We start from the raw sequence: 8,637 nt of genomic DNA on the forward strand, positions 1-8,637 counted from the left end.
ATAACAAATTTTTGCTTTTACCTTATACTACATCGCTCAGGTACCGCCATCGTTCTCCACGACCAGCCTTGGTAATACCATAACTCTACTGGTCTTCTCGAGCTACAAAACACCACTACTGGACTACAGTGTCCGAACTCCAGGACACAAGTGCTCTCTGTGAGCTATACAACTCGACAACTGCTCTCTACGAGCGGCCTGACCCAACCGCCCGACCGCGAGCTACTACTACTACTACTACTACTACTACTACTGCCGACATTGCTCTCTGGTCTGCGATTCTATTGTAGCTTACATATCGCAGGCTGCGCGTGAACAGTCCACCGAAGTTACATCTGCTCGAGTGCGCTAGCAATAAATTCCCTATTCGGGGACCTCTTACATAACCATCCACTGGGGGGCAAGAATTTGGCAGCGATGGTGAGTCAATTGGACTTGCCATGAGCAACAAATTTTTCTATAACCTATTTAGTTTACTAAGTCTACAGTCATAGAGTATGTGTAAACATTATTGATGAATAATACAACTACAGAACATATTAAGAAATGACAAACTGTACACACACTGAGTACAGAACATATTAAGAAATGATATAGAGTGCATATGCATTATATCAGTCTTTGCCAATTTTACAAGAATTAAGAAAGGAATGGGAAGGATAGCATCATGGTTTGTAGCACAGTGGGTTGCACATCGCTGCACAAAAATCCATATCATCTCACAGAAGCACAGTTCTCTTCCCTGAAGTATTTATAATTCTAGCCAAGACACTGAAATGTAGTATTAAGACTGCATGTTGTCCTTTTGGTAGTACAGTGGGTACACCAAACAGTAGGACCACAACGACACCTCTGTCGCTCAGAGTGGTGGACAGCTTGATATGTCAACACCACATTCTTGTAGAATCCATAATCTTACATCAATGTAGCATTTGTGCAAAAACCAAATGTAGTACTCCATCATCATGAGGATGGACAGGACATACGGATATCGCAGTAATTTGTGGTAATTAGGTCAGATGGTCAACGATACATTAAGTCTTATGCTAGCCATCATTCAGAACTACACTAGTGTATCATTAGATTTGAGTAATTATTGGCACTCAATGGCCAGTTACAAAGCATTTATGTAGTATTACAGAACATTATTATGCATTATTCAGAAGTCATCATTGAAAACATGAATTATTGCGTGTAGCAACAAGCTGCTAGTGAGTATATTTGATATCATGCAAGTGACATAAGAGATATTTAAAATGTAAGTCATTGGACCTAGTACTGAATGTGTTTTGTCCAATGATACATAGACAGAATGGAATCAATACATCAGAAAAATTTGCATTACATTTAGGACTAGCAACACATCTTCAACTGGTAGCATTATTTATTTGTATACTGGTAATAGTTGGGACTCATAATAATTTTTTGTTTGTTAGCAATGCATTGTGTTGCGTTGGGATCAATAGTCAATTGCTGGGACAAGCAAATATTTGCTTTTGACATATTGCTGGAAATTCGTCATGAGTCAGCTGTAGCAAAGTTATCAAACAAGTAGAGTATATGTGATCACATTCATGAATGATACAGACAACTGGGTAAAAAAATACAAGTACTAGAAAAGGTTTAATAACTAAGTGCTTGTAGCATATAACATAACGACATATTTCAGAAATCATTTTAATGTCATGAAAAGCTTCTCCTGGAAAAAATACAAAGTGGATTATTAAGCTGAAAGAAGAAATGTATATTATGCTGAAAAGTGGTAAGCTTCTAATTAACAGGTAATGACATATCTGCTTAACATGCATGTCCCTTTCCAAAACATTCAATCATTATACTACGCGATATACGATGTACTGTCAAATAGAACTACAACAAACACTTAAATAACTACATAAACTTCATCATTATCCTTATCTGCAAAAAAGAGAAAAAAAACTTCAATATTCATTACCATTTTCTTCATATAACTACACACCATCATTTATTATCGCCTGCAAAAATAGTTCATTATCCATTATCTTATTTATCAGCATCATTCATCAGAGTCATCATTTCATATATTACTGAGTTTCTTACTTCTCGCATACTTCATCAGTAAAATTAAGATTCACAGCTCTGCTCGGCGGTCTGCCGCAATTGCGTCTGAAAGAAAAGTGATTAGTCAAGGTTGCTATCATACAGTGCATATACTACGTATATTTTGGTAATCTTTGTTAATTCTAATCCATTTACTCTTCATGACAAGATACTGCATTTTCTTTCGTTCATTTCAATGAGGAAATTTCCATTTCATAGTAAACCACTGTGGTTGTTTAATTTATATCTTTTACTCGGTATTGTTTTCTGAAAATGGTGAATATGGATTAATATCTTGCATTTCAATCATATACCCATTAAATGAAAACTTCTTTCTAGTGATGTGACTAAGCATACAGCATAGCATGAAAGAAAACGTATTAGATCAAAACCGTAGACAATTTTCAAGTGCAGTTACGTATACACAATATCATAATGTACTAGCAAAAAAATGTAGAATAGTCAAGATATTGGGATATCATAAGGCAAAATGTCAAAGTCAACTGGTGTTTGTTATATCTTAAAGATTTCATAGTGCATACAGAGAAAATTCTACTTTCGATAGGAAAACCATCATACATACGTAAAAAATGGAAGAATGCGCACGGCCTGATATATAACGACAAGAAAAGCGACCTGCTAACCTTACCTTGCAGGGCACTTCCCAAGAAAAAATATTTTCGTCATCAGTATGTATTCATATAAGTATCAGGAAATGGCATTACAGTGCGATAAATCATAACGTATGTTTATTCAATAAAGGGTTTAATATTGGAAATATGGTGACTGCCTTGGTTTTTCTGGTTCTCGAAGTTTCGACATGTACTACACTGGGGTGAGGAATGCTGCGAATTCCATATGGACCAGCGTATAGAGGCTCAAATTTACTGCATCTACTCTTTGTTGGATAAATAGTGTGTGCGTGCTAATATCTTCTGTCCTGTGTGAAAGTCACGGCGTGTACAAACCGGATTTTGCTGTCTTCTCCGGCGCTCTGCGGCACTTTTGATGTTGTTGAGCGCAATGTCAATTATTTCATGGTGGCGTAGTCGACGAGATGTAGGAAAAGATACTAATTCTTTAATTTTGTTGGGAGATAGCATAGTAGATTCATTTGGTATGGAGTTAACTACGTCCTGAAATGATAGTGTGTGTGTGTCCCAATCAAAATGTCTTTTATGGCGGTATATTGTACATAGTTCACCAATTTCTTTCATCAATCGTTCAGAAGGTTTCAAAGAAGCGTGATACCTAGATATATAGATCGGAGAAATGTTTCTAGCTCGCAACATACGTCTCCATATCGCAGATCGCAATCGTGGTCCATTGTCGGAAATTAATTTCAATACATGCTCTACATGAAACAGAAAATGTTTTACAAATGCATTCGAAATAGATTTAGCAGTAGCTTTGCGTAACGCAGTGAAGGTAACAAATTTCGAAGTGAGTTCAACAGCGATAAAGATGTAACGAAAACCTCTATTAGATCTGGGAATCGGTCCAAGAATGTCTACAGCGACCATATGTCTCAATTTAATGGGTACAATGGGATGTAACGGAGGAATATGCGAAATCGTGTCTGATTTAGCTTTCTGGCAGATTTTACATGACGCTAAAACTCGTCGAATACGTTTCTCCATGTTGGCAAAATAACACTTCTGTCTCAGTGTAAGAAAACATTTTCTGGGTCCATGATGTGCGTAACTTAAATGAGCATACCAAATTGATTTGTTAACAAGCTCGTCAGGAATGCATAGTAACCAGTTGTTGCTGTCAGGGTGAGAGCGGCGTAACAGTATAATTGTTTGTAATGGTAACGTTATTCCTATCTTGCCAAAGGTGTTTAATTCCTTTCCGTACGTTGTCTTTGCTCTGCTCTTGCACTATGTCTCGTGATAACGACGAAATGAAATTTTCAAATGCAACTTGTTGAACATACATGAGGCTAAAATTTGCTTGGCAGAACTCGGTTGCGATGTCTTGCTGATTGTTGCTGAGAGGAGGGGATAGTGCGTTTGCTACAGTATTTTGTGTACCGGGAATGTGAACAATCGTAAAATTAAATTCCAGTAAATAAAGCTTTCATCTGCTTAACCTGTCATGTGTAAACTAAGTGGAAAGTAAAAACTGTATAGCTCTATGATCTGCATAAACGGGTAATATATCTTCTATAAAGAAAATGCCTAAATCTGGTAAATGCCCATACAACACGTAATGTTTCAAGCTCTGTAACAGAATAATTGCCTTCAGCAGGTGACAGAATGCGACTTGCAAAGGCGATGTTTTTAATTACTGTCGTGCCGTCTTCTCCACTTTCCTGAAAATTGTACACGCCTAAAGCGGTGTTAGAACTGTCGGTGGCAATGGAAAAATTTCTGGTGGGATCTGGGTGTGATAAAAGTGGTGCGTTCAACAAGGCATGTTTCAGATTAACAAACTCAAACTGTGCTTGGCTATCCCAGAACCAAACAGCGTTTTTATCCGTCAGCTGGCACAATGTAGGGGTGTATAAAGCAGAGTAATGAATAAACTTAAGAAAAAATTAATTAATCCCAGAAAGCTGCGTAGTTGTTTCTTGGTCGTTGGAACAGTAATGTCACGTAAAGCTTCAAGTTTTTCCGGGTCAGGCGCAGTGCCTTCTGCTGAAATCACATGTCCAAGAAATTTTATGGAAGTTTTGCCGAAGTGCGATTTGCTAAGATTAACTGTGAGTCCTTGTGCATGAAAAGTTTGCAACAGTTGTTCAAGAATCAAACTATGTTCAGACCAGTTAATTTCTGCGATAAGGATATCGTCTACGTACGTTGTGATTCTAAATTCTGTCGGAAGTATAGTATTCAACCGCGAATAAATGCTGATGAAGGAATTGTTAGACCGAACGGTAATTTGCTAAATTGATAACAGTCACCAAAACCGAGAAATTCTGTGTACCTTCTGCAGTTCGGATGGAGCTGGATTTGCCAAAATCCGGATTTTAAATCTAATGTGGAATAAATAGCAGTAGCACGAAATTTCTGTAGGAGTTCTTCTAGTGTCTGTGGACGATCTGTTTCATTAATAATAATGTCGTTGACATGACGCCAATCAAGTACGAGGCGAAGTGAGCCTTCCTTTTTCTTAACAATATGGAACGGGTTTATGTACGGACTAATTGCCGGTTCAATAATACCTTGGTCAAGCATAGCTTACAATTCTTTCTTGACTTGTTCTTTGTGGATGTATGGAATGGAACGTGTCATGCTGTTTTAACTTGAAATTCATACATAAAACCGGACATAGTACCAGGGATATTGTCAATAACTGCAGCTTGCTGTAAAAGAATATTGCGTAGTTGAGTATGTTAGTTATCTGTATTTGCACTGCTCTGTTTTACCTTCTCAGAAATCATTTGCATAACGCCATAGTCGGCTTCGTCTGGTGTATTGTAGTTGTGTACATACGTATCTGTGAACAATGTGGAATGACAGTGTGTTACGCGATGTAGAAATGACCTCTGTCCGATTAATTGCCTGTTCCTCTGCTGATAAAGCGTGCTGAAATTCTAATGCCAGTTGTAATTTTTCATCCTTTAACATTACATAGGAGCTTCGAAAGTCATTAATTGCGTCGTGTTGTACCAAAAAATTCGTACCTAAAATAACGTATGTTGTAAATAAGGGAACACTCCAAAAATTTGTGTGGAACGTATGACCTGCAATAAAAAATGATAAGTGTGTTTGTAATTTTACATCTACTCCTTTACTAGATACTGCTCCCTTTACTTTTGTTTTGCCTAGTGGTAACGTAGGGTAGGTGTTCTCTTTGTTACATTCATTCCAAGTTTCTTCATTTATAACTGACATAGGTGATCCAGAATCGATTACTGCTGAAAATGTGGATGATCCAATCTTTACTTCAATAACAGGGTGGGAAATGGTTTTTTGTATAACTGGTTTTTCATGTAAAAGTGTGTCTCGAATGTCGTCAAAAGTAATAACATTTTCGTGAACAAGATTCTGTGTATCGAAAGTATAACTTACGTTGCTGGAAGATGCAGACTTTACTGTATCTAGTCAGATTCTTTCTGACGTGCTGTTATTTGCGGGAAGATTTTGTGGCGTTTCAATTATCTGTACTGTTCTGTTACTTCGTTCTCACATATTAGGTTGGGGATGATATCGACCTTCTGGTTCATTCATGATAATCTGTTGTTGTGGATGGTTTTGCTGCTGACAAAACCTGCTGTTATTAAATGTGCGCTGAAAACTGTGCTCATTACTTTTACGCCTGTCATGACAGTCATTACTATACGGCGCGTTGCGATAGGAGTTGAAATGGTGTGTTTTCTGTACGTAGTGATTTCCTTGTTGCTGAGCGTTAATATTTGGCAGAGCCGACGCTATACGTCTAGGCTGTGAAACATTAAAGCTTGGTTGAACTTGCACATTACATTGTTGGTTAGGTATGCTAACCCTCTGGTTTTGTTGTTGTTGTGGGGAAAACCCTCTATTGTTGCCAAAACGTGTTCGCTGTTGCTGATAATTTTGACGGTGCTGATAAAAAAATTTTGTCTGGTATTAAAGTTCTGGTTGTTTCATTTCTGAAGCGTCTATCACCTTTGCTATTAAAATAGCATGACTGATCATAATTACTGTATGCTTGTTGGCCTTGGTTATGTTGTGAAAATTTTTTGTTTATGAAGGAATAATCTGATTGCTGAACTTCCAAAAGCTGTAGCAGCTCTCTAAATGCCAGATGTTTTCTTTCTGCTGTCCTGTTAAAAGTGACACTCTGAATGATTGTGGTAATTTGAAAGACATAATTGGATTAGTGCTGACTGACTGTATGGCTCACATGAATATTGGTTTTGCTGTACCATGTGTTCAAAAAATTTCGTGACAGTGGGAATATTTGAGTTGTCATAACTCGGTAAGCTAATTAACTGATCCTTGACTCCGCGCTGTGTCGTCTTCGACCAATACGCTGACAGAAAAGCATTCTGAAATTCTTCTGCCGAATAACATTGCCTGGCGATCGTTCTCATACGAGTTTCCGGTTCGCCTTCCAAAAAACTGCAGATAAATTCAAGTTTGTGTGTTACGGGCCAAGGTGGTGGAAAAGCAAAATTAAATTGTTGTATGCAATCTGTGTTCTATCATTTTTAAATACGTTAAATTTCCTGACGGGTAGAAGAAAGTGCTTGTAATCAAAATTCTCGTCTCTAATTGTCTGAGCAGGTTCAGGATTGTATAGGAATCTGTTTGTCTGTGTCTGTTCGGAATCTAAGTCACACACTCTCTGTAAATTACCTAAGTTATACTGGCTGTGTGAGTGTGACAAATGTTCAGAATGTGGCATATACTGTGACGTGTTAGAGGCTGAAACATTTTTTCATTTCTGTCACTTCTTGCTGTAAAGATGACAATTTTCTACGTAATGTATTATTTGACGTGCCTATCTCGCTGATTGTCTGCTGTGTGTTTTGGAATTCGGGTGTCTGATTGAACGAAACTGGTGACGTATCGTCTGATTTGGGTGTCATTGTTATTTTGAGTAACGTCAATACGACTGGCCAATTCATCAAATTTTTCAGTCAGTGCTTTTACCTGATCGCCATTTTTAGTGTCACAGGCATCAATTTGTTTTTCCATTTTACATGTGGTTTTGTTTCGTTTCTTAACGTCTGCTTTAATGGCATCGCGATCCTGTATTAATTCCGATTGTTCAAGTCTGTTGGTCACTGTCTGAAAGTCTACTGTGTATTTATTTTTCAAAGCCTCAATATTAGTGTCTGTCATGTTTATCATTAGAGTACATGGACGGTGTCTTTTCCATCCCATCCCTGCATTGGTTAGCAGATAATGATTGACTGATATGGCTTGTTTGAGTTGGGGAAAAAGTTTTCGTGGGTGCATGGCAGCTCCTGGGGGTTGCTAGCAGCAAAACAGTGATCGCGTACATGAGTGCAGTGTGAGGAGTGAGTCAAGAGTGTGCGACACGAGTCTACATGTATAGGCCGTCGTTCGCTTTCGGACATCAGTTTGGAGACCTACGCTAACGCCGTAAAAGTATTCCACTTTCGTTACGTTGCAAGTGGGTTTTTATTTAAAATAAGTCGATGTGCGGCGTGTTATGGTAGTTGCAGTAACAGAATGATTTACACAGCGCGATGTCTAGTTTTCTGTGAGCGGCCGTGTATCGGGGCGTCTTAATGTTAGTTTAGAACACGAGACAGGCGTGGAACTCGTGGCAGAAAAACGAAATGTTTGGCGTCGTACAAAAGCGTGTCAGGAAACAGTGTTTGAGGCAACTAAACAGGACCAGAGGGAGCGTGTCATACGATAGTTCGGCCAGAGTAGAGGTGATCAACCTTTAAAGGGGCCTCGGCGGAGTCTGTATACTTAATACAGGGTGGCGCAGGGGAACGGGAAATATTGAACGTTACAGTTGGCAGCACTGTAGCGCCGGCAGATGTTAGAAACTTTGCACAATTGATGTGAACGCATTGCCATTTAGCAATCGTGGAGAACTGGACTGGTGCGGATCGTGCAGTAGCTGTGAGGGCGCTTTACAGAAATG

This window comes from Schistocerca cancellata, chromosome 11 (genome assembly GCF_023864275.1).
Source record: "Schistocerca cancellata isolate TAMUIC-IGC-003103 chromosome 11, iqSchCanc2.1, whole genome shotgun sequence".
In the NCBI taxonomy this organism is placed as follows: domain Eukaryota; kingdom Metazoa; phylum Arthropoda; class Insecta; order Orthoptera; family Acrididae; genus Schistocerca; species Schistocerca cancellata.